Below are 14,639 nucleotides of genomic sequence, written 5' to 3'. Positions count from 1 at the left end.
GTTTCATTAGCAGGCCTTTAAAAGACTTATTTTGTAAACTCAAGTTGAGGGCTTCATGATGTATCAGGATAAAGAATATAGATGAGAATAGAAAGCTTCCTTAGAGAAAAAATGGGATCCCAAAATTTTGAAAAATATTGATGCTTCAGAGGCTTTGAGGTTTTTTGCAAGAAACATTTATCTTTTATAGTTCAGTAATGTATTTTACCTAGGCTTCCCCACGTTGCTTTTCAGTACCGGCATACTTCGGAGGTTTGCTTATTTCCAGACAACTGCAATGAAACAAATGTTGCAGTATAGCAAGTCACACAATTTTTTGTTTTTTCCAGTGCATTTAAAAGTTACAGTTCACTATACTGGAGTTTATTAGGTATGTAGTAGCATTATGTCTAAAAAAATGTGCAAACCTTAATTTAAAAATATTTTTTGCTAAAAAATGCAAATGATTATCTGAGCCTTCAGCAAGTCAGTCTTTTTGCCAGTGGAGAATCTTGCCTCAGTGTTGATGCCTGTTGACCGATCAGGGTGGTGGTGGCTGAAGGTTGGGCTGGCTATGGCAATTTCTTAAAATAAGGCAACAATGAAGTTTGCCACATCAGTCGGCTCTTCATTTCATGAAAGACTTCATGCTGTTTCATAGCATTTGACCCACAGGTAGAACTTCTCTCAAGACTGGAGTCTCTCCTCAAACCCTGCCAATGTATGTAATATCCCAAATCCTTTGCAACAATGTTCATGTCATCTTCACCAAGAGCAGATTCCATCTTCAGAAACTAGTTTCTTTGCTCCTCTGCAAAAAGCAACTCCTCATCCATTCAAGTTTGATCATGAGTTTGTAGCAATTCAGTTAGATCTTTAGGCGCCAATTCTAATTCTAGCTTTTTGCTATTTCTTCCTCTACTGAAATGTTGAGCCCCCGCCCTCAAGTCGTCCTTGAAGGTTGTAGTCAACTTCTTCCAAACTCCTATTAATTGTTGATATTTTAACCTCCATGCATGAATCATGAATGTTCTTGATGGCATCTTGAATGGTGATTTTAAAAGGGTTTCGGTTTATTTTGCCCAGATCCACCAGAGGAATTGCTATCTGTGATAGCTATAACATTATGAAAATTACCTCATACGTAATAAAACTTAAAAGTCAGAATTGCTTTTTAATCTGTGGGCTGCGGAATGGATGTTGTTAGCAGGCAAGAAACAACATTCATCTCCTTGTACACCTCCGTCAGAGCGCTTGGGTAGCCAGCTGCATTGTCAATGAGCAGGAACGTTTTGAAAGGAATCTTTTTTTCTGAGCACTAGGTTTCAATGTGGACTTAAAATATTTAGTAAACGATGCTGTCAACAGATGTGCTGTCATGCAGGCTTTGTTGTTCCAATGACAGAGCACAGGCAGAGTAGATTTAGCATCATTCTTAAGGGCCCGAAGATTTTCAGGATGGTTAACTAAGTGTGAGTTTCAGCTTAAAGTCACCAACTGCGTTAACTGCTAACAAGAGAATTAGCCTGTCCTTTAAAGCTTTGAATCCAGTTGTTGACTTCCTCTCTCTAGCTATGAAAGTCCTATAGGACATCTTCTAAGAGAAGGCTGTTTGATTGACATTGAACATTTGCTGTTTAGTGTAGCTCTCCTTGTACCTCATGAACCAGCCTCTGCTACCTGCAGACTTTTCTTCTGCAGCCTCCTCACCTCTCTCGGCCTTCATTGAATTGAAGAGAGTTAGGGCCGTGCTCTGAACTAGGCTTTGGCTTAAGGAAATGTGGCTGGTTTCATTGACTATCCAGAACACTCAAACTTTCTTCATATCAGCAATGAGGTTGTTTTGCCTTCTTATCATTTGTGTGTTCACTGAAGTAGCACTTTTAATTTCCTTCAAGAACTTTTCTTTGTATTCACGACTTGGCTGTTTGGCACAAGAGGCTTAGTTTTGGGCCTGTTTTGGCTTTTGACATGTCTTCCCCACTGAGCTTAATTGCTTCTAGCTTTTGATTTAAAGTGAGTTATTTGACTCTTACTTGAACAGAGAGAGGCCGTTGTATTAACTGGCCTAAGTTCAACATTGTTGTGTCTCAGGGAATAGGGAGGTCTGAGGAGGGGGAGAGAAACTGGGGAGGCTGGTTGGTGGAGCCGTCAGAACACAGTATTTATGGATTAAATACACTTTTATATGGGTGTGGCTCATGCCAGCCCCAAACAGTTACCCTAGTTCCATCCAAGATCGCTGATCACAGGTCACCATAACAAATATGAAAGTAATGATGGAGTTGAAAGTATTGTGAGAACCACAATATGACACAGAAGCACCAGCTGAAAACTTTGTGTCAGAAAAATGGTGCCGATAGACTTGCTCCATGCAGGGTTGCCGCATATCTCCAGTCTGTAAAAGACACAGTATCTGCGAAGCACTGTAACGTGAGGTTCACCTTCTACCTAGTACTGTGTCTGAGTCCCTGACGGTACTAGACGTCCACTGATGTTACGCAGATTGAGACTGTTGTGCAACCATCACCATCATCCATTTTCAGACCTCTTCATCTTGAAAATTCTGTATCTATTTAACAGTAACCCCATTTCCCCTCACCCTAATCCCTGGCAACCACCATTGTGCTTTCTGATTTTATGAATTTGACTTACTCTACATACCTCATATAAATGGAATCATGCAGTATTTGTCCTTTTTGTGACTGGCTTATTTGCTTAGCATGGTATCTTCAAGGTTCATCTATGTTGTAGTTTGTGTGAGCCTTTCCTTCCTGTTTAAGGCTGAATAATATTCCATGGCACGTATTTCCCATATGTTGTTTCTGCATTCATCTAATGGGCGTTTGGGTTGCTTTACATTTTGAGTCACTGTGAATAATGCTGCCGTGAAAAGGGCTGTGACAATTCATCTTGGAGACCCTGCTTTCAGATTCTTTTGGCTGTATGCCCAGAGGTAGAATTGCTGGGTTATATGGTAATGCCATGTTTAGTTTTTTTTTGAAGTACCCACTATATTATGCATCAGATTTTTAAACTCAGAACTGTCTATATTGGCTACAAAAATTGTCAGTGAGAATTTCTTTCCCCACCCTAACCGCTGCACATAATCTTACCTTCAGCCACAATTGAGGGGACTAGTAATTTTTCATCTACTGTTTCTGTGCTTCATAAAAATGGAGACAGGTTGAAAAAGGAGGGCTTTTTAAAACTAAGACTAGTCATAGCCTTCTTGGTAGGTGACCTTACAGTTTATCACCTCCCAAAGTGAATGCGATGCTGGGTTAACAGTTGTTAATGCTATGCTGGGTTAACAGTTGTAAACTGGGACTGTCTCTGGGGTGCCCTCCTTCTTGGGGTCTGTCTTGTCTTTTGTAGGAAGCAGTGCTGGATCTTGCCAGCATTTACAAAGCCACACTGTCTTCGTAAACCTATGTTTATATGGTTTTGTCTGAAGTGTATTCTCCACATTGTTGCGTTTTGAGTCCATGCAGTGTCAGATCTGAGTGTGAGCCCTGGGGCGCTTGGCTGTGGCTGAGTTTGCAGCAATTCTTACGTTGTTTTAAAAAATAGTGTGTTGAAAGCATGATCTTAGGAGTCCGGCTAACTTGAGTTCACATCCTGCGCTTGCTGATTCGCCTGGGACAAATAACCAGTCTCTTCGAGTGCCAGTTTCCTTAACCAGGGAGGCAGGAAAGGCCAATTGTTTTTTTCTTTTAACGTGCTGGTGAGTTTGGAAATAACACATATAAGGTGTTTTAGTAGAGTGTCTAGTACGTAGCACTGCATACCTAATATTGACCATTGCCATTATCATTAAAAGAAGATGCAGTTCAGCAGAATTTAGTACCAAAATGGATAACTGGAGTTCTCAACATTTTTGGTTTTAGGATTCCTTTGACGTTCCTAAAAATTATTGGAATTCCATGGAGCTTTTGATTATGTGGCTTATCTCTGTTGATGTTTACCATACTAGAATTAAAACTGATAAATTTAAAAAATATTTATTATTTAAGAATGATAACTGGGCGTGGTGGCGGGCGCCTGTAATCCCAGCTACTTGGGATGCTGAGGCAGGAGAATCACGTGAACCCAGGACGCAGAGGTTGCAGTGAACTAAGATCGCGTCATTGCACCCTAGCCCAGGCCACAGTGCGAGACTCCGTCTCAAAGAAAAAAAAAAGGACATAGCTGTGGAGTGGAGTTTAGCTTGAAGAGGTGACCTTGCAATTTCACGTCAACTTCTGGCTCCTCAAACAGTAGGTTGGCAGTAAGGCAGGGTCCCCTTTCTCACTGAGAAGATTGTGAATATTTCCATATGGATTTTCTATTACTAATGTTACTCCGATTTTTTTGTTTTAAAATAAAAATTCTGAATGTAAAAAAAAAAAAGACAGTAGTAACCCTTTTATATTTTATTATAAACAGCATTTTATGAAAATAAATTATTTTTCAAAACAGAAAAATTAATGAGCAGAATGATATTGCTGTATACTTAATTTCATTAATGTGTGGCTGAAGAGGAGACAGCTGGATTCTCTTACCTGCTTCTTCATTCAATCTCTTGTGCTATTGTATGTTCCTCAACCTCTGGAAAACTCCATTGAACATTGGGGAGAGATGAAGAGTAGAAAAGATAAATAGTGCCTTGGTGTCAACATGAAGATGGTTTTGACCTTGTGGACCCCTGGGGATTCCTCAGGTCTGAGGAACCACATGTTCAAATTGCTGACCAAGAGTTGTTCTGGGAGTCTGAACGGGGTCTCTTTCTTCATTTGTAGGTTCTTGCCAGGCTGTGTGAGCAGGAGCCCGCTGCTCTTCCCCACTCAGGTAAGCCTGCAGGCAAGGCATTCTCACTTCAGAGAGGCATGTTGATTTTTAAATTGGGGATTTGTGTCCCACTAATTTGTTTTTAAAAGATTGTTTCAGTTTCCCTAGGCTGATAGAGTATATGTTTTAATTTGTCACTTCTCCACAGCAAACATGGGTGAGCATTGTTTTAAGAAAGCTCATTTGAATTTTGGAGTTGCCTAGTTTCAGAGCCTCTGGGGGCTTTGAAAGGAGTCACTGAAGAGTTCCTGTGAGCATCCCTGAATGTGTTTAAAAGCACTGGCCTTTAATAATTTGTTTCTATGTTATCTACATGGAGTGTCCCTTATATTAGAGGCACGACCAGTGAGCATGTTGGTGGATAAATAGCTGCCAAAGGCTTCTCTCCCAGTATAAGATGTGTCCTGGACCCACTGAGAGCAGCCGCTGTGAGGAAGGTGATCAAGGGAGTGGTGGGGCCAAGTCCAGCCTTCTCTGCCCGGGGCCAAGGGCACTGTCACCTAAATCCCTTCCTTGGCTGCAGAATAAAGGCAGAGCTGCTCCTTCACTTGTGTGTGTGCACAAATACTGTATTTCCTGTAGCAGCAGGAAATAAGATGGGCTTGTGAAGGAGCCTGTAGGAAGTAACCACCCCAGGACATTTGTCCTCCAGCCTTGGATCATCAAAAATGGATCCCCATCCTTTCCTCTCAGTCTATGTCTACACAACAATGCACACAGGCACATGGCACATGCATGCACCCATACACTCGGTTTTCAAGTTATACACTTCATGACCTTTTACCCCTAAGCACTTCAGTGCGATAGAGATAATTTGCTTGTATAACAAAAGTTTAGTTATCAACTTCAGATAGCTTTATATCAGTTGCTTACTCAAACCGAACTATTATTTGTATCCCAGTTTTACCATTTGCCCGAAAATGTCCTTTTTGCAGCATCATTCCCCTCCATATAGGGTCCCTCTAGGGTTAGGCGCTGCATTTAGTTGCTGTGTCCCTTGATCAATCTTTATTTCCACAGCCTTTGTCTTTTACCCGTGTTGATGCATTTTGAGGTCTGTGGCATGGGAGCTTGCCTTTACAAACGATTTGAGTGGCCGGGCATGGTGGCTTACACTTGTAATCCCAGCATTTTGGGAGGCCGAGGCGGGTGGATCACCTGAGATGGGGAATTCGAGACCAGCCTGACCAACATGAAGAAACCCCGTCTCTACTAAAAATACAAAAAAATTAGCCAGGCATGGTGGCGCACACCTGTAATCCCAGCTACTTGGGAGGCTGAGGCAGGAGAATTGCTTGAATTCGGGAGGCGGAGGTTGCAGTGAGCTGAGATCGTGCCATTGCACTCCAGCCTGGGCAACAAGAGTGAGACTTGGTCTCGAGGGAAAAAAAAAAAAAGATTTGAGGATAAACATTTAAACTGTGGCAAAATACCACTGGAGGAGGGGGTGGATGTCCACTATGAGTTTCTTATAAATTATGAATACGTAAGTACAAACATGTCGAGTGGTGAAATTGTGAAAATCCTTACAAGAGAAGAGGTGGAACAGAGGAGAGAACAGTAGAGACAGACTCTGCCTGAAAAAGACTGTTCCCTCCTAATGGGAATCAAGAGACTTGGCCGAAGTGCTAATGAAAACCCTTGAGACTGAGTAAATTCTGATGTGGAAATAAAACAAGGGAGATAGTGAACATTTTCAGCATAGGAAATGGGAGGTGCTTCCCACCTAGGTTTAAGGAAAAACCAACGGCTGCCCTTGTCCCTCCCAGTTCCTTGGTTTCCTCTGAATCTAAGTGATGAGTTCTTTCTGTTACTAGCCTGCTGGCCAGCTAAGGGACACCTTGTGCTGCCTGGACACAGCTGGGGACCTGGCCTTTACTGCACTTCGGAGGCACTGCTTGGACTTCACACTTCCTGAATTTTCCTTAGTCAGGTCTATACAGAAGTGCACCTAGAGGACGTGGTCTCCAGATTAATTTCTTCATGGGTAATTTTGAGGAGTGAAGTTCTGGAATATGCTACCCTGTACAATAGGGAGCACATTTGTGATGCGTTGTGTTAACCCCTTTTTGTGTTGGTATAAAGAAATACCTGAGGCTGGATAATTTACAAAGAAAAGGGATTTAATTCATAGTTCTGCAGGCTGTGCAGGAAGCATGGTACTGGCATCTGCTTGGCTTCTGGTGAGACCTAAGGGAGATTTTAGGTGAAAGGCAAAGCGGCAGCCAGCACCTCACATGGTGAGAGTGGGAACATCAGACAGAAGGGGGAGGTCCCAGACTCTTTTAAACAGCCATATTTCATGTGAACTAACTGAGGGAGAACTCAACCCCAAGGGGACTGTGCTAAACTGTTCATGAAGGATCCACCTCCATGATTCAGTCATCTTTCACCAGGCCACACCCCCAACCCTGGGATCACATTTCAACATGAGATTTGGAGGGAGCAAACATCCAAGCCATATCATATGTGTTCACGATTTTAGGCAAACTTCATTTTGCCAAAAATTCTTTAGTTTTTAAATTCGTAAGTGTATTAATTTCAGGTAACACAGAAATGTATAAAATGGAGCATAAATCTCTCCTGCAGCCTCATTCCCCAAATGCAATCACTGTCAACAGACTTTTCAGAAATCCACATGCACACTTAAAAAATTGACTTATTCAATATGTACTATTTTTGACCACAGATATGTTGTACATTGCTTTTATTTTCACTTACCATTGTAGTGAATTATAGTACATTGTAGACATCTTTTCATTGTCTGGTTTTAATGTTAAAAAAGTGTTTTATCATTTTAGTGTTTATGTTCTAAAAAATTAACACCGAGGTTAGGTTTATATGCTTATTGGCTACGTGTATTTGTTTTGCTCATTTATCTTTTGGAGTTTTACATGTACTGATATTTTTAATCTCTCTATTCTGGGTATTAGTCTTTTGTCACGTGTAACAAACAAGTATTTTTTGCCAATTCTTAGTTTGCGCTTGAGCTTTCTGGTGATACTTTTTACGATAGAGTAGTTCTGATTTTTCTTTTATGAAGTATGTCAGTCCTTCAGTCTCTCCCTAAGTTTAGCTCTTTTATTTTTTTTTTTTTTAATAGTTTCTGGCCTGATTCTCATGCTAAGAGAAAACTTCCCCACTCCACAATTATAAAAATTACTTTCCATATTTTAGTTTTAAATTTGCATATGATACTTTTTTTCTTTATTTTTGCATGTGGTATAAGTGCCAGATCTAAAATTTTTCCAGTCTGTTAGTCCAACTCCAGGTATTCTCTCTTGTTTTAAAATTAAATTTTATTTGTATTTTTACGGTTTGAGTTGCTTTTGATTTGGATCCATATGATGTCTTTAAGAGCATAGAGGGAAGTAAAGCTGTGCTTCCTTGAATAAGCTGCTGTGTCCCAGGTAGTCTCTTTTGTCAGCTGAAAATCCATTTCAAATGCTGTTTTAACATGGGTTACAATTGGACTCTAATTAAAGGGGACATCACAAATCTGTACAACATATCTGTTGAGAAAAAAGTATGAATGAAGTTCAATTGCTTTGGTTCTTTTAGTTTTTCTTTTGCAGTGACCTTTATTCCCCAGTTAACTTGTATGTAAAGAACACCTTGTTTAAAATCTACAGATTTTGTGATAGCGTCAGAACCAAGGAGACGGCATGCTTGTTTAATTACCGACTTGTGTACTCCTTCGTCGATGACTTTCCCGTTTGATGCCCTCATTTTCCCATTGGCGAAGTTAGGATTTGTTCACTTAACCATCTTAAAGGCTTAGAAACTTGTTTATCAGAGGATTAGGAGACTTGTTCTGTGGGAGAACTCAAATTATTATCATGAGAAGTGACTGAGACAAGTTTGGGCTGAGCTCCAAATTCTTGTCCTTACAAAGATGAATAGAATTTTCTGAGATAGCTGGCACTGTAGTGTTATAGAGGTCTGTGTTTCAGCTTTCAGATTTCTAGTAAGAATTTTGAACTCCTTAGGTGTTTTCTTATCAGAAAGGTACTGTTTTGATGCCTGGAATATTTTGTTCCTCCTCTCTGCTTTCAGCTTTACCTTCCGCCTTTTACCCTTTGGGAATCAAAATAAGTATTAGAGGGATGGTGCTAGGCTTCCTTTTGATTCTGCACTTTTTTATTTTATGGTCAGTTTCGTAAGGCCAGTAGAATTCTATACTTGAATGGATCTTTACAGGGTCCGTAATTTATCTTCATTTATTTATTTATTTATTTAGAGATGGAGTCTCGCTCTGTAGCCAGGCTGGAGTGCAATGGCGCCATCTTGGCTCACTGCAACCTCCACCTCCTGGGTTCAAGCGATTCTCCTGCCTCAGCCTCCCAAGTAGCTGGGACTACAGGCATGCGCCACCACGCCCAGCTAATTTTTCTATTTTTAGTAGAGATGGGATTTTACTGTGTTGGCCAGGCTGGTCTCGAACTCCTGACCTCAGGTGATTCACCTGCCTCAGCCTCCCAAAGTGCTGGGATTACAGATGCGAGCCGCCGTGCCTGGCCTTCATCTATTTTTAAAATGTTCTGAGACTGAGTTTCTCATTGTCCCGCCCAAGTTTCTGAACAAACATTCTAGTTGCTAGATCTCTACAGGGGGAATGACAGCATTCTTTGCCTGCTTACAGCAGATGTGTGCCATCTCTTGCCAGGATCCGGTTGTCAAGAACAAGTCAACAGGGCTGGTGCTTGATCCTTCACTCGGGGGTTTGACCATTGGGAAATGCAGTTGCCTATATATAAAATGTTTAGATGATTTCATATCTCTTCCTAAATTCCATTTTGTTTTGCTGCTTATACACAGAATTTCAGGGTGGGAAAACACAAACACTTTCCAGATTATGTTTTGAAACATTTTATTTCATATTGCACTGTCAGCCAAATTTAGAAAGCTGTAGCCACCTCAGGCAGATGGTCTTAAAATCTGAAGACCTCAGGGGAAGGAGACTGGGCTCCTTGAGAGTGATTTTGTACAGTAAATATTTACTGGATAATTTCTGTAAGTGCAGTACTCTGTTAGTTGCTGGGGGAAACAAGATGATGAAAAGGCAGCCCTTCCCCATCAAGAGTTTATAATCTAAAGGGGAAAAAGCAAATGTACACAAATAGCTAAAAAGATAAAAAGTTCAGTTGCTGTAATCATGAAATACTGGGGGAATACTAGTGATCTGAGATGACCATGGATCTTTGTGTCCTCCAGGGCGCCTGGCACATTGTAGGCACTCAGTACACACGTTTGGGTGGATAAATGAGCACATGTAGACATGTGCATTTTGGTGTACTTTATTCAGAGTGAAAAAGATGTATAGAAAGAGATAATGTGTTAGATTTGTGTATGACTTCATAGGGTTTGAGGATTTGATGAGGTCATCAAGGACCTGAGACAAGCTGAGCAGAAATCCAGCCCATGGGCCACTCCGTGCCCTCTTGTACCCAGGACAGCTCTACCTGTTCCTTAGCCTCCTCTTCCCAAGGCTTGGAACACTCTTTTTTTCTGCAGCACCTGAAGCCATTGCACAAAGTAACATTTGGTCCTTAATTCAGTAGGTCTGTGAGAATGAAAAAAAAAAAGTGTTTTTTCTTCTGCTGCTGTCATACCACAACAGTCAACAAAGAAGACTTCCATGACCACGTGTTTGGCGGTTTCCCCCCCACACCAAGCAAGCAATTAATCCTGCAGCAAACACCAGCTGGCTGTCTTCTAATTCAACTCAGCTCTGATACTATTTACCTGGAGATAGTGTCAGATCCCACAGGTTAAGGGCCCAGTCCCAGGACTCTCCTTCCTTTCTCTGCCGCTTCATGTGCCAGTCTCAAGCTCCAGGTGGATTTCCCTGTACTTCTGATTGACTACATTGGGGTTTCCGCAACCCCCTCCTTGGATATGATTAATTTGCTAGAGCGGCCCACTGAACTCAGGGAAACTCTTAGATATGCTGGTTTATTACAAAGGATGTTACATGTCTCTTCCACGGATGAAATGCATAGAGTGAGGTCAGGGGGAGGGACACAGAGCTTCCATGTACTTTGCGGTCGTACCACCCTCCAAGAACCTCCATGTGTTCAGCTCTCTGGAAGCTTCCGGAATCCTGTCCTTTTGGATTCTTTGGGAAGCTTCATTACATAGGCATTATTGATTAAACCATTGGCCATTTGTGTTCAGCCCTTCTCTCCTCCCTGGAGGCTGTGGGATGAGGCAGAACATCTCAACCTTCCGATTAGGCCTTAGTCTTTCTGTTGACCAGCCCCATCCTAAAGCTACCTCAGGGCTGCCATCCATCAATTAATTCATTAGTATACAAAAAGACGTCACTGGACATTTTAAGTATTTTAGGAGTTGTATACCAGGAAATGGGGTTGAAGTTCAAATACATATTTTGCACTATCACAGTCCAATATGCTGGTTTCTCATGGACTGATTCTTGCTAATCAGACTCAAACCAAACTCCTTTATAACTTGGAATTTTTTTTTTTTTTATTGACCAGGTAGGATATGCTTTACTTGGTAATTAGAAATTTCTTTATTTTCCTTCCCTTTTTCCAATCTCTGTTCTTACCGTTAGGTTATAGCTAGTTGAATAAATGACAATGTAACTTATTATATATCTTGATTATATTACTAATAAGGTTTCCCAAAATGTAATGCTGATCAACTTGATCACACAAGACACACTTTATGACTGAATGTGACAGATGCCGTCTCTCATTTGCGGTGTATTTTCAGGCCATTTCCTCTTCTGTTGAATAATTACTATTGCAGCTTTATTTGCTTACTGTTCACTATGTGACAGGTAATATTTTGGCATTTTACCTTTTTCATTTAATCTTTCATTAGTGCTTTGAAGTAGGTATCTCCATTTAAAAAATAAGGCCCAGGGAAGCACCGTGATTTGCCCTAAGGGTCATATAGCTAATTTGTAATGAAGCAAACTACCAGATCTCTGTGACAGTGCCTCAAGGGTAGTGACTTAAGGAGACGGCCAATTCATCCCGTTAGTCGTATTTTATAGATAATTTCAGAATGTGGTCTTATTTTGCTTCTGCAGGCGGCTAGGAGAAAAACCAAAAAGAAACATCTGTACAATTATATTGTTATCTTCTATATGTTCATATATTGTTCATGCAGGAAGATAAGCATATTGATATTATGCAATACCAAACAGAATCCTCATAAGACTTCAAGAATGTGTACTAGAGTAATATGAAACAATTATTGCATATTCTCACACTCAAATGAAATTATTGATTCATTCGTAGCCTAAAGCCCTGCTTGAAATAATCAGACTTCTAAAAACACATTGACCCCTGAGTGTTGTGAACGTTGGATTCTTTTCTGTTTTGCTGAATCTTCAACTTAAGTGGAGATTAAATGGTTAAGATATCTGAAAGAAGTGTGAAATGTGAAAGTCAGTATATTAAGGATTATCCCTGCAAATGTTTAAAATGCATTGTCATGCTTTGTACAAGCCTTCTACGGTGTTATTTGGAAAGCATTTACAGTACCATATTATAAAGACCATTTTGTATATTCCCTTAGTGAAAAGCCGCTAATACCACTCTTAGTTCATGAATCCGAAATCCAGCAGGGTTTTTCCACATACCACATTGTAATTTTATAAGTTAAGTCTCAGTATGTATGGTTTGTTTTCTTTCCTTTGTTTGTTTGCTTTTATTAAACATTTCTCTTAGGAGGAAATATTGGTGGAAAGCTTTATAAAGGAAGAATTCAGTGAGGAACAATGCATAGTGTTAAGGTTTTGATTCTTTAATGAGATAACTGTTTTTCCTCAATGAAAGCACTTTCTGAGGTAATGAGCAGTGTGTCTGATAGAAGCTGAGAGGCTGAGACTCCCTCTCGAAACAAAAGAAAACAAAACAAACAGAAAAAGCTTTGTTACTTTAAGCAGTGGTCTAAGCCCTAGCTCTGCACCTCAGAAACTTAAAACTGAATTTCCAACATCTGTATTTTCCTAAACTGCCCCAGGTAATTCTTAAAAGCTATGAAGAGTTGAGAACTTCAGTGTAAGGGCAACTTGAAAGAGCCATAGTCAATAATTATTATAATGTAATCATCACCTTCGTGTCTATTTCAGTGGGCGGGTAGAAGTTCTCTTAAGCGTGACAGTGTACTATAGGAACCATCCCATCTTGAGAGTCCTTTCAAACTCACACATTCCTTCTGCCTCATACATTTCCGGGGTATAGGAAGTCACAGGATATTGGATCATTGTGTCCCCTTCATACCTTAAGGCGCACGCAGTAGAAATAAAGGCCCTGCAGTCACCCATTTTAAAAGTTTGTTTAGAGAGAGAAAGGAATAGAGAGAATCTATATGTGCAGTAAAGGGTGGTAATTTTCTGTACTGATTTTCTTACTAACAAATGGTAACACGTTCTAAGTTCAGATTTAATTCTTGGTAATAATAATAGCTAGCATTTATTGAGTACTTCCTGTTCTAAGTCTTGCTGTAAGCATTTTGCAGGTATTCTTTCTTTTATTATTTAGTATAAAACAGCTCCTGTTGCTGTCTTTCTTGCTCTGTGGATGCAGCACACAGAGGCACAAAAATGCCTAAGGGACTTGTCCAGGTCGCACAGTCAGTAGTTGAGCAGGCACTTTGGCCTGAAGGAGATTCTAGTGTCAGGCTCTTAGCCATGAGCCTATGTTGACACCCATGTATATGCAGAAAAACATTCCGGCAGTTGGGCTTGGTGGAAACAGTGAAAAAACCTGAAAGAACCTTAATTTGAGAGTTAGACAACAACCTGGTTTGCCATCCAAGGTGTCAGATTGTTAACTTGATGTAACACTGGGCAAGTTACTTCACCTATCTAAGGTTTTTATCCGGATTCATCCAGACGATGCTTGTTGATCTAGCTATTTATTTTATTTGAAAAATCAACTAAACTGTGTTAGAAAGACACTCATTTTTATCTTTAAATTTCATTTAGTGTACTTATTATCAATTTATTTACTTTAAGTTCTGGGATACATGCACAGAACGTACAGGTTTGTTACATAGGTATACATGTGCCATGGTGGTTTGCTGCACCTATCAACCCGTCAGCTAGGCTTTAAGCCCCGCGTACATTAGCTGTTTGTCCTGATGCTCTTCCTGCCCTCAGCCCCCACCCTGCGACAGGCCTTAGCATGTGTTGTTTCCCTCCCTATGTCCATGTGTTCTCATTGTTCAGGTCCCACTTACGAGTGAAGACATGTGTACACTTATTTATTACTTCTCCCATCTATATTAATATGTATTAATTTATTAATACTTCTGGGAGAAGAGTGATACTTCTTTCATCCTGTCCCCACAATAAAAATCCAGAGTAAGAATCTCTTTTCAAATAAATATATTGAGAAAAGGAAAAGTACATGATAAATTAAAATTGGAGATTGAGGAGTGTTAACATGTAGCTTTTAACTTTGCATTTTCTTATGATCTCATCTGATGGTTTCTTGTAGCTGCCTGTTGTGGCCTGATTTTCATTCTGTCAAGGAGTGCTCGCTAGACGGGTGACACTCCTGGCCTCTTGGTGGCCCACCCCTTGCAGGCAGGCTTCGTCTTGATACTGACCACGTCCCTCCTGGTTTTTGTTGCCTGCCTCCATGACCTGAGAAGTCGACCTGACGTGGTCTAAAAACCTTTGTTGGCCGGGAGCGGTGGCTCATGCCTGTAAGAAGTTGCAGTGAGCCAAGATAGTGCCATTGTATTCCAGCCTGGGCAAGAAGAGTGAAACTCCATCACACACACACACACACACACACACACACACACACACTCTGGCCGACATGGTGAAACCTCGTCTCTACTAA

The 14,639-nt window shown here is 40.6% G+C and overlaps 1 protein-coding gene across 7 annotated transcripts in view; it reads left to right on the top strand.

Moving 5' to 3' along the window:
* The window catches only part of SIPA1L2 (signal induced proliferation associated 1 like 2), a 231,949-nt gene that overhangs the window by 51,279 nt on the left and 166,031 nt on the right, over nt 1–14,639 (top strand). For 5 of the 7 annotated variants that reach the window (XM_030935894.1, XM_030935895.1, XM_030935889.1 and 2 more), the window contains exon 2: nt 4,761–4,809. The exons of the other annotated variants lie outside the window; for them this stretch is intronic. The gene's annotated coding sequence lies outside the window, so the exon portion shown is untranslated. The remainder of the gene's footprint in view (nt 1–4,760; nt 4,810–14,639) is intronic. 7 annotated transcript variants of the gene reach the window in all.

Source organism: Rhinopithecus roxellana, chromosome 8, assembly GCF_007565055.1.
Source record: "Rhinopithecus roxellana isolate Shanxi Qingling chromosome 8, ASM756505v1, whole genome shotgun sequence".
Classification (NCBI taxonomy): Eukaryota; Metazoa; Chordata; class Mammalia; order Primates; family Cercopithecidae; genus Rhinopithecus; species Rhinopithecus roxellana.
Note: the sequence above shows the minus strand (reverse complement) of the source record. Positions and strands in the feature narration are given on the sequence as shown.